This window comes from Notamacropus eugenii, chromosome 4 (genome assembly GCF_028372415.1).
Source record: "Notamacropus eugenii isolate mMacEug1 chromosome 4, mMacEug1.pri_v2, whole genome shotgun sequence".
NCBI lineage: Eukaryota > Metazoa > Chordata > Mammalia > Diprotodontia > Macropodidae > Notamacropus > Notamacropus eugenii.
In genome coordinates this window covers 318,700,823-318,713,417 of record NC_092875.1, presented here as the reverse complement: position 1 = coordinate 318,713,417, position 12,595 = coordinate 318,700,823, and the positions used below count along the sequence as shown (strand labels likewise).

General features: G+C 38.7%; 1 protein-coding gene across 1 annotated transcript in view; it reads left to right on the top strand.

Moving 5' to 3' along the window:
- Nucleotides 1–271: 271 nt before the first annotated feature.
- Nucleotides 272–12,595, top strand: part of SERPINB2 (serpin family B member 2) — a 29,600-nt gene continuing 17,276 nt past the window's right edge. The window contains exon 1 of the mRNA XM_072605033.1: nucleotides 272–358. The gene's annotated coding sequence lies outside the window, so the exon portion shown is untranslated. The remainder of the gene's footprint in view (nucleotides 359–12,595) is intronic.

Sequence of the window (12,595 nt, the reverse complement as noted above, 5' to 3'; positions counted from 1 at the left end):
GGAGGAGAGGTTGAAAGAGGTGGCCTAGAATGAGAAACTGCTGAAAAGCTGCTGAAAAGTTCCAGCCTCTTTTGATTAACTTGTATAGTTATTGCCAAACTCCAAAGTTTCTGCATGATGTCACTTTCCCAATAGCTTCCTCAAGTTTCTGCTTCTGTACGGATAAGTATTACTATTTCCACTGATGACTTTCTGAGTAAAATGTTGAATCACTCTGAATGATAAAGAAAAAAAAATGGAAAAGCAGCTTGGGAGGGGCAAGAACAGACTATAAAACCAGTCAGTCATCCCTGCATGTAAACTGGAGTAAGCCAGAAAGAAACCCTCGTTGTCAAGAGAACAGCACCTCAATCTCAAGGTAACTTTTCCTGTGACTATTTTTATGGGAAGTAGGATTTCATTTTCCTTATGGTTTCTTACTAGTATTGTTAATATTTTGAAGATAGAAATGTAGGGGAATATTTAATGGGAAATCAAATGACAGTTATAAGGCTTTTGAAAGGAAAAGAAAATATGTTAGTTTGTTATTTTAACAACTTTTAGGGTCAGGTCTTCATGTTTTTTGTGTCATAGATCCTTTTGGCTGTCTGAAGAAACCTATTCTCAAAATATATGACATAAAACAAATAGGATTTCAAAGGGAAAAAACTATATTAAAATGTAATTATCAATTTAAAAAATATCCTAAGTTCACAGACACCAGATTAAGACTTTACCCACTAAATCATCAAGAGCCAGAATAGATTCCTACAAAGTTTTAGATTAAATTTATATTCAAGGTGTTAAATTAATTTCATGGGACAAATTAGGAGCATATCTTGAAATAGTGTCTGTTTGTGGTTCTCTATTTAATGACTATAAATAATAAGAAATGGGAGGGAAAGTGCTAAATCTCAAGTCACAGTGCCCTGCTCAGGCACTTACTGCCTGTGTGGCTTTGCACATGTTATTTAACCTCCCTGGGCCTCAATTTTCCTTTCTGTAAAATTAGAGAGTTGGATTTGACGATATTCAAAACCTTATCTAGATATGAATCTATATTCTTATTAGTGCTACCCAAATAAAACTGTATTTTTTCTTGAGAAGCTATATTCTAGGATAAAGCAACTATGAATAAGGATATTTTTGTTTTTACTTGACTGTTCATCTTTAAGCAAATTTTAATAACTGAAGGTGTTTTGAATAGAGAGAATAGACTTCCGTCAGTAATTTTCATCAGTGAAGCTTCATTAGTTTTAAAATTCCATTATTAATTGATGACCACAATGTGGAGGAATTAGGGAATTTTCTTTACAAATGGTATTGTCAACAAGACTCCCAAATATGTTGATTCATTCAAGGAACTGGATTCATCAAATCAGGGGGACAATATTCTTACTAGTCATCTGATAGGACTGACTGAGCTGACCATTCGCTTCCACACTATGGCTCCATATTAATATACAAATTATTTTCCATCATGTAAAGTACCAAATAGACATATCTGTTTTTCTTTTTTCCTTTTGGGTGTGGATAAGATGTGATGATTATTTGGGAAAAGGTTTATTCAAAAAAACAAGCCTGTTCTTCTTGTTTTCCACTTCTTTATTTTGGTTTCATTCTCCATGTGTTGCTACCCTACAGTAGCAATGGAAACAGAAGCTTTCCCATGACCAATATGGATCTGGGTTAAAGGGAGTGGAGCACTGGGCAGAGTTTGTAGTTTTTAGGGGTTGATCCAATTCTGATATCTGATAGCCTTGCCAAGACCTCAGGGATCTTTCCTCATGGGTGAGAATTGACAGCAACAAGTTCAAGTTATTTGTAGACTATTTCTTCCCATTATTTCCAAGGATAATATTTATTCCATAATAATGTCACTTCCAAAGATAACATTAATTAAGAGTCAACTGTCGTCTAAGAATGGAAGTATTATCATGTATTACATCACTGAGAAATCAACAACAGGCATTTTCTGCTTTGATATCATTTGTTGTCTCTTTATAACTAACATTAGGGTATTAGCATTTAAGCCAATAAGTCCCACAAAAAGCAAACAAAACCTCAACATTCTTGGCTTACAGTGGCAGCAGTGACTTGGACGTGTGGTCCCAACTAAGAAGGCATATGCTTTGTATGAGATTACAAGGGACTTCTGTGTTCAAGTTCCTAAAAGTTTTTAGTTATTAGGTTTCCATGCTATATTTATGTAAAATAAATCTTGGTATTACGAAAATTGAGTTTGAACTTTATCTTATAGTAGGTGGTAGGGTTTATAGCCAAAAAGGACATTAGAGAAGATTCAGTCCAATCCTTTTATTTTATAGATGAGCAAACTGAGGCCCAGAGTAAGTTGTGTGACTTGGCCAAGTTCATTGTTGTTGTTCAGTCATTTCAGTCATGTCTGACTCTTTGTGACCCCATTCATGGTTTTATTGGCAGAGATATGAGTGGTTTCGTTTCCTTCTCTGCTCATTTTACAGATGAGGAACTGAGGCAAATAGGATTAAGTGTTGCCCAGGGTCACACAGCTAGTCAGTGTCTGAGACCAGATTTGAACATCCTGACTCCAGGCTCAGCATTCTATCCACTGTGCCACCTAGCTGCTCTTATCCAATTTCACATGGATATTAAGTTGCAGAGCTGAGATTTGAACCTAGGTCCATTAACCAACTATGGTTTGAAAAGGTTCCGTTCAGTTCGATGCAGCAAGAATGAATTAAGTACCTACTATGGTTTGGGCACTGTGCTAAGGGTTGGAGCAAAAGAGTCAATCTTCAACCACAAGGATTATACCTGAAGAAAAAACAGCATGAACCCTGAGAAGTACAAAGTACAAAATAAATATATGGTTATTTGGAGAGGGATGAGCACTAACAAGGAAGAAAATCAGGAAAGGCCTCTTGCAGGAAGTGTCTCTTCAATTGAACCTTGAAGGAAGCCAGAGTTTCCAAGAGTTGGAGTTGAGGAGAGAACATTGCAAGAATGGCAGTGAAGGGATGAGGGTGGGGCAGAGAGAAGAACAGACTGTGCAAAAGCACATATGTAGGAGATCAAATGCCCCACCTAGAGTAGGGAAGAATTTCATTCATTCATTCAATATTCATTCCATAAACATTTATTAAGCAACTACTATATGTCAGGCACTGTGCCAAGTGCTGGGGATACAAAAAAAAAGGTGAAAGATAATTCCTGCCCTCAAAGAACTTATAATGTAATGGACTTGAGTTCAAACGTGACCTCAGTCACTTAGTAGCTATGTGTGCAAGTCTGTTTGCCTCAGTTTCCTTAAATGAAAAATGGGGCTTCCAGAGTTGTTTTGAGGATCAAAACAGATAATATTTACAAAGCATAATTCCTGGCACATAGTTGATGCTATATACATATTTTCGCTTCCTGTATGGGAATCCCACTCTACAGGTGTACTATTTTGTGTAGAATGTAGAGCACATGAGTAATCATCCTAGAAAGACAGATTGGACTCAGGCTGAGAAAGTCTTTAAACACGAAACAGAGGCACTTGTATTTCATCCTCTAAGCTATAGGGAGCCACTGAAGCTTCATGAGAAGAGAAGTGACATAATAAAACTCGTGCATTAGCAATATCACTTGGGCAGCTGAGTGAGGATGAGATAGGGAGCAGGGAGGCTGGATACAGCAGAGATCAGGTATGAAGCTTTTTCAATAGTCCAAGTGAGAGGTGCTGAGGGCCTGAATTAGAATAGTAGTGGTAGAAGTATAGAGAAGAGGACGGAAGTACAAGACATGGAGATAAAATCCAGTAGGTTTGGCAATTGAAGTCGCATGCAGGATGGATGAGAGGGAAGAGTCAAGGTAGACTCTTGGTTTTCAATGACTGAAATGAGTTGAAAGATGATGGTGTCCTGGAAGGAAATAGTGATATTATGAGGAAGAGTGGTTTTAGGGGAAAACACCAGTTCTATTTTGGACTTGTTGAGTTTGAGAATATGTCCCATGTCCCATGTCCCATGCCCTAACCCCTCCATTTCTCTAGGCAAAATGTCCTCATCTCCTTGCACAACTTCTCATTAGGATTGACGTCAAGTTCCTACCCCATCTTGGCCACCATCTTTGGACATAGTTCAACTTCTCAATCCCCCTCATAAAGTGTGGCCACCAAACTAGGAATGATCTTGGACAAATCCCTTAACTTCCCAGTTTCCTCATACATAAAATGAAGGCATTATATAGATGACCTCTAATATTTCTTCTAGTTGTACATCCATGATCATAGTATGGGGAAGAGTGGAAGGGAATAAACATTTATATAATGCCTACTATGTGCCAGGCATTTATCAATATTGTCTCATTTGGTCATCATTTGTTAACCTTGTAAGATAGGTGTTTTTATTATCCCCATTTTACGGTTGAGGAAACTGAGACAAACAGATGTTAAATGACTTGCCTGGGGTCACATAGACAGATTTGAATTCAGGTCTTTCTGCTCCAGACTCAGCAATACTCATCACCACCTAGCTGCTTAGGGATTCATGTAGGGTATCTACCAAGAGTGGAGCTGAATGGAAATATTTTCTTCTTCATTATAAACATTAAACTTTTATTATGTGGTTTAGGTCTGGATAAACTTTTGAGGCTGCCTCCTAATATACTGAGCTTGATATCCAATGACACTTTCAAATCCTGTTATAATTGACTTGGGGAGAATAAATTTTAGGGGGAACCTTGAGTAATAGATGTAACAGGGTCAGGTTTGAGAACTGGGGTCTTTCATGGACTGCAAACTCAGTGAATCAATGGTGCTACACAGCAGCTAAAAAACCCCCACTGGTTTTAAGCTTCATTGAAATTTCAGAAATTAAAAGCTGATAATGCCTCCATACTTTGACTTAGATGTCATCTGTAGTATTATACTTAATTCAGGGTGCTATGTTAGATAGGTAGGTGTCACACGTGGATAGAACACTGGGTCTGGATTCTGGAGGATCTAAATTCAAATCCAGTCTCACTTAAGTTGTGTGACACTAAACAAGAGATTTAACCATGTTTGCCTTAGTTTCCTCATCTGTAAAATAAGGTGAAGAAAGGAATGGCAAACCACTCCAGTACTTTTGCCAAGAACACCTCAAATGAGAATTAGAAATGACTGAAGTGACTCAACAATAACACATTTCAGGCAAGACTTGGACAAGCTGTATGGTACCCAGAGGAAAAAGAAAGGTATGGTGAGAGAGTAGAAACCATTCCATCTAGAGGTCTGACTGAAAGAATTTAGGATTTTTAGTCTGAAGAAATGAAGAATGGCGATAATGGGGAGGGGACAGGCTATTCCTCAGGTATGTGAAGGTCTGTACTGTAGAAAAAAGGGTTACATTTGTTCTGTTGGCTCTAGAAGGTCCAAAAGAGAACAATCAGTGAGGACTGAATCATGGACACAGATTTTGGATCGATACAACGAAAAACTCCTGATAACAAGAGTCATCTCAAAGTGGAATAGGGCAGTGGCAGGAAGAAGGAAAAGAGGAAATCAGCATTTATAAAATGCCTGCTAGGTGCCGGGAACTGTCCTAAGCACTTTACTATGATCTCATTGGATGCTCACAATAACCCCAAGAGGCGAAGGCTTTTATGACCCCCATTTTAAAAGTGAAAAAAGTGAAAAAAACGGAGGCAGAGAGAAGTTAGTGTCTTGCCCAAGGTCACACAGCTAATCAATTTCTGAGGTCAAATCTGGACTCAGATCTTCCTGACTCAAGGCTCAGTGTTTCCCCTTTTTCAAGTGGGGCCGGTGTGACCCCTTGTCTGGGTTATTAATTAGCAAGTATCTATATAATACTTTAAGGTTTACAACACACTTTACAAATGTTGTCTCATTATATTCTCACAAACAACCCTGGCAAGGAGAGGCTTTGTTCCCAGTTTACAAATGGGAAAACTGAGGGGGGCAGTTTACATAACTTCCTGGGGGCCACAAAGCTAGCAAGTACCTAAGACAGGATTTAAATTCAGGTTTATTTCTTTCATGATCAGTGCTTTTTCTTTCGTACCACGTATCTGCTTTAAAGACTAATGTGGAACAGATTCTGTAAAGGTAACAACTAGACTAAGTGACCCCTAAGGTCCCTTCCAACTCAGATTCTATGATTCTGTCCCTACCTCTATAAAAGGAGCATAGCCCTTGCTCCAAAAATAATACTGTGAACATGGTTTATAAGAAATTCTTTTTAAATAGAGATTTTACTTGACTTGTGTATTGTGTCTGACTCTTCATGATCCCATTTGGGGTTTTATTGGTAGAAATGCTGGAGTGGTTTGCCATTTTCTTCTCCAGGTCATTTTACAGATGGGGAAACGGAGGCAAACAGAGTTAAGTGAGTTACCCAGGATCACATGTTTAGCAAGTGTCTGAAGCCAGATTTAAACTCAGGTCTTCCTGACTCCAGGTCCAGCACTCCGTACCTAGTTGCCTTTTACTTGACCTGAATATAGTTCTTTGTGAGTTCAAATACTATTTTCCCTGTCAGTTTGACTCCCAAAGCAAAAAAAAAAAAAAAAAAATCAAACATTACCATAAAGTATATATGTTTTTTAAAAAAAGGCCAAAATGAGCCCTTGAAATTAAATAAAATTTAAGAGTTCCTTACTCTGGAATGGACCAACTAAGAACTTTACAAAAATTAAATTCTTAATAAATCTAATTGTTTCTGGTGTGCAAAACTTCTCCATTAGTCACTGGAAGCTCCGGAAGTTTATCTTATCACACTGTTTGCTATACAGTGATCCACCTCCATAGAAACCTATTTCTATGTTGCCCTGCAATATACTCACACATAGACTTCTACATGGGCCTGAAAAATTACTTTACCTTTGAATAAAGTAATTCTTGAATATTTAAGATTATATTTCACACAAGATAGGGTAAGAAATTCCTTTTATATTGGTTTTCAATTTTTAAAAAATTGAATGGGATTCTATTTTTAAATGGGTATAGGGGCATCATGACAGCTATTCTGTTTGTGACAGTAGCCTTAATTGCAGTTAGTCTTCATGAGAATTTGTAAGAGCCAAGGATGGATAATTATGTAGGTGGAATAGACAGACATCTACATGGTGGCAATGGAAGGGCAATTGGAGATATGACTTCCCCCAAAACGGCTCCCCCACTCACCTCTGAAATTCCAAAATTGAAGAGCCAATCTTTTCAATATTAAAAAATAACCTCTTTGAAAATGTTACAACACATGCTTATGAATTAGATTATTCATGACTGTGGAAGCTGGTTGAGAGTAGGGCACCATGAAGGAATTGGCATTTTGGTGGGATAGTAAGGAGGGAGGAATTACAAAGAAGGGCACTTTTTGAAGAGTACTGGCCAGGATAATGTGCTGTGGGAGGACAATGGCACCCTGAGGGACAGGGAATAGAATAAGGGAAAAGAGAGATGGAGAAAAGGGAAGTGGGCAGGCACTGAAGATAAAGTCTATTTCATGTTTTGGTCAAGGGTAACTTTGAGACGAGGATATTTGGACTAATTAGTAAGGAGGAATACTGATGGTATGCCATCTTTATTAATTAATGGGAAATAGAAACGTGCACAAAGAAGTATTTAAAGAATCACAAAATTGAAATGAACCTCAGTTGTCTTCTAGTACAAGGTCACATCCAATGGGTAATTGGTTCTCTTTGAGAATGAAGGGCCAATAACAAAAACAGTGAGATCTAGCCTCTGTTGAACTCCTCATTCAAGAGAGTCCCGATGAGGGAACAACTCTCCTTATGAGGATTTTATTTCTTATTTAAAATAAGAAATAACTTCCCATGTCGGGAATTAAAAGAAAGAGATCAGAGAGAGATTAATTACTGATTACAGAGAAGAGTGACAGAGATAATCTGTTAGAGAAGGTATAGGGATGGGAACTAGACCTATGATTTCCTTGGTAAAAAGTACTCCTGGAGAAGGAAATTCCCTCCACCAATCCTGGTCAGCACTTTCTCTGAAACTTAGAGTCTCAGAGATGCCTACAACACTGAGAAATGCTCACAGCCTGGGCATATTTTTGTTGTTACGGTTTGTTCTTCATTCTCAAAGAGGACCATGATGAAAGAAGGTGATACATGACTTGCAAGAGGATTGGATTAAGTGAGAGAGGTCTGTGCAAAGTTACCAGCCTCACTTGCATCGAGGTCTGCCTGGATTCATGGCCAGCTTTTCAGCTTTTTTTGCCTCAGTTTCCTTATGTGTAAAATGGGCTGGAGAAGTAAATGGCAAACCATTCCAGTATCTTTGCCAAGAAAATCCCAAAAAGGATCTCAGAAAGTTGAACTAGTATAATAGGCCATGTTGCCTCCTAGCAAAGAGTTTAAACGATGACAATCCACTTGTATTTATTGCTCGAAAGTTTACATCACATTTTCTCCACAGTAATCCCATTTTATTGACCTGGAAGTAGGCTTAGGAGGTTAAGGTCACAGTCACACACCTAGCAACTGGCAGCACTGGGAAATTTGCAAAACCTGCATCCCTGGGGCATTTATTCCCCACACCTCACCCAAGCTCTGTGAAACTTGTCACTGGAGAAATATTTCTTTTGGAAAGATCAGTGTCTATTTCACTTGGTGTATTTATGTCCTTTAGTAATTGTAGGGTGGCTTTTTAAAAAAAATCATTGCGTAAGACTCTTATGCCATGTAGATGGCCTAGGTATGTTCACCAGCCAACATAGAGGCATGTGGAAACATTCAGCCACACCTTGAGGCACAGACACACCCGAGGTTTGTCTGTGTCAGTTGATGAATGAATTGCCTGTCATATTTGTTCGTTTGCTAAGTGTGAGTAGGTAGGTTTATATCATATAGTCACTGGATATACTACATAGGGCTGTCCTTGGGGTACATGCTGTGGAACTAGGCTATAGCTAAAACAAAGTGAGAAAGAAAACCTTTTCAGTACTTCCAAGGCTTAGCTCATGGATGACACGTATTGTGGAGTTGGTTCAGTCATGTCTGTGTGACCGCATTTGGGGCTTTCTTGGCAGAGATACTAGAATGGTTTGCCATTGCCTTCTCTAGTTCATTTTATAGAAGAAGAAACTGAAGAAAACGGGGTTAAGTGTCACACAGTTAGAAGTTGTCTAAGGCTGGATTTGAACTCAGAAAAATGAGTCTTCCTTGACTACAGGCCCAACACCTTATCTACTGTGCCACCTAGCTGTGAAGCCAAGAGAGAGGGGGGCTAAAGGATCAATGCAGAAAGGAACATCCTATATTATTAGAAGAGAATAAAGTATAAGTATTTTATATATACACATAATACACTGTATGTGAGATGTGTTGCATCTCTCTAATAAATAGTGATTTAGAAAATTTTTTCATATGACTATAGATAGCTTTAATTTCTTCCTCTGAAAAGTACCTGTTCATATCCTTTGACCATTTATCAATTAGGGAATGACTTATATTCTTATAAATTTGACACAGTTCTCTATATATTTTAGAAATGAAATGGGAAAAGGATCCACATGTACAAAAATATTTTACGTATGTCCTACCTCTTACGAGGCCTTTCTTGATTCTCCAGTTCCTAATATACCTTGCTCCCAATTTTTTTGTATGTGTGTATATGTAAGTATAGATAAATCTCCAAGTATGTGTTTATGGATCTCTCTCTCTGTTTCTGTCATTCTCTTTCTCTCTCCCTTTAACTCTTCTTTTCCCTATACCTCTTCCTTTCTTTCTCCTCCCCTTGTGTATTCACACACACACACACACGCACACACACACACACACACACACACGGGAGGAAAGGGAAAGCAAGGAGGTAAAGGGAAAGAGGAGAAAGGAAGGCTTTCCATAAAGACACATACTTGTAAAACTTCCATTTGATTTATCATTTGGACTCAACTGAAAAATCTTCCTAGATGCTATGAAGATGAGTGCCTTGCAGCCATATTCCATAGTTGCCCATATAAGATCAAAGATTTAGAACTAGAAAGGGGACCTAGAAGTCACAGAGTCCAACCCCCTCACTTTCCAGGTAAGGAAATTGAGTCTCAGAGAGGTTAAGTGACCCATCCCAAATCACCCACTAAGAGGCAGAGACCAAGCACCTCTGATTTCAAACACAACACTCTTCCCAAAGATCTTTCTTCTGGCCTAGTCTGTACCTCACTGAAGAGCGCTCAGTCTGACATGGAAGCAAACTCAGAGAACGAGTCTGAGAAAATATTGAAGTGGATGAAGGGTCAGTCAAGTTTGGGAGCAGGTTTGACTCAGTGACAAAAGGAGAGGCAGCGGTGAAGGCTAAGATCTGAAATGAGTGAATGGGGATCAAGGGGAGACCAGATGCAAGCAGTCAGTACCTGTAGTCAAGACTAAGCTAATATATTAACAATAAGAATGACAATTAATATACAGCACTTTAAAGTGTGAAAAGTATTTTGCACGTGCTATCTCAGATGATCCTTGCAACAACTCAATGATGTAGGTGCTGTCGTTTATCTCCATTTTGCAATGAAAAAATGCCAACGTAAGAGGTTAAGTAACTTGTCTAGGGTGACACAGCTAGTAAATGTCTGAGGGAGTGTTTGAACTCAGTCCTTCCTGGCTCCAAGTCCTGTGTTCTGTTGTATCACTTGCCTGGTAAACTAGGATAAGACATAATTCCAAGACAAGTGGAAAGAAAATGAAAACATTGAGTTTGAATTTGAAGGTGAAACACAGGAAATTAGAGTTATCTATAAAGCCATGAAGTGCTGAGTTCATGTCCCACCTACTGGCTATATGACCCTAGGCAAGTCAACTTGACTTCTCTCTCTAAGACGATCAGTTGCAGAGAAGGAGTTAGCTTGTTTGACTTCCACTGCTGAAGGGCATTTCCTCCCAAAATCAATGAAATCATAAGTTCAGTCCTTAAATTCTTTGAAAGTGAAAGGTACATTAAGAGGAGAGAGTATTATGTATCTGAAACAAACTCCATGAAATTTCATAATGATGAAGAAATTGTATATGTAAGCATTTTTAAAGAAATTATATATTAAGAAATGCTTTGTAATTGTAATGGAGTGTGATTATTATCATCGGCCTGATCAGAGCATTTTCTAAGTAAAACATTAAATACCTGTTAACTAAATAATCCTGTGAAATGGAGGACATGTGTTCCTCAGGGTTTCCTCTTCATGGAGGATGATGAGTAAGGGCCATCTGGACTCATATTGCATCATTATCTGTATGCTGTGTAGATGGGGATCCTTGTGTGAACACCAAGTCATGAGGGGTGATGGGGAGGATGCAGGTGTCAGGGAAGCCACCTTGTCCAACACTCTCATGTTTACTTCCACATCTGGCGATGGATGTGTGTTTTTCCAGGTTCCCTCAATTTACAAACTGCTTCAGTTCTACTTCAGCTGTTCACATCCTACTTATTGGCCATGCCACTCACCTGATCAAGAAATGTTGGTGGCCCTCCAGTGCTACTAGGAGAAAATACCAAATCTGTTGAGCATTTAAAGCCCTTCCCTATCTGACTGCAGCTTCTCTTTCTAGTTCCATCACACATGGCTTACCCTCAAGTACTGTCAACACTATTACAATCTGGTCAGCCAGACTTTATTTTCTGATTCTCATGATTGAAATGCCTTCACTCCTCACCTTAGTCTCTTGGAACCCTGAACTCCCTTCAGGGAGTTCAAATTCTAGGAGACCTCTCTTGAATCTCCCATTCCTAATGCACCCTGGCCCAATTTTTTTCTTCCAATTTATTTTGTATATATTTTGTACCTTCTTTTTTATTTTTTATTTTGTACATACACACTCTATGAATGAAAATCCTGATGTTATAAAGAGTGGTTTTTAGTAATATTTCTTTAATACTTGAACCCATTGAAAAACCATATGGTACACTGTCAAAAGTACTCAATTCAGTCAGAGGACCTGATTCCAAATCCCAATGCCACTAGTAATTCACCTGAGTGAATTTTTAAGTTTCTCAATGGCAAAAATTTTGTTTTCCTTTTGTTATTGTATCTCTGGCACTTAGCACAGTACCTGGCTTATAGTAGGCTCTTAATGAATATTTGTCAAATGCAAAGCAGCACATTGCTCACCCTTCCAAGCAATGCTGCCTCTTCTGATCCTAATGGAGCATAGGTGATGCATGTCCAATTTAGACAATCTTACCCAGGAACTGCCTAGGGTGGGATGGGAAAAGTCCCGGTTTTGGAATCAGAGGACCATTCTTTATAGGCTAACTATCATTCACAGTCAGAGTTTTCATGTATACACTCGACATGTGTGCATCTAAGTAAATACAGGATTTATATAAAGAAAATAGGAAGTAATTTGGAGGTGATAGATTGGTAACTGGGAGGAATCAGGAAAGGCCTCTTATAGGACATAGCACTTGAACTGAAGGGAGCTCAGGGTTCAAAGAAGAGAGATTAATTCAACCAGGGGATCAGCAAATAGGCCAGTTGGACTGGATTCCAGAGTGCAAGGAGGGGAGTCATGTGTAATGAACCTGGAAAGAGAAGTTGGAGTCAGATAGGATCCAAATCCTGGCTTGGCTAGTATGGACTACCATTGTGACTTCATTTCATTTCTCTGGAACTCAATTTTCTAACCTGTCAAATTGGGGGGCTGA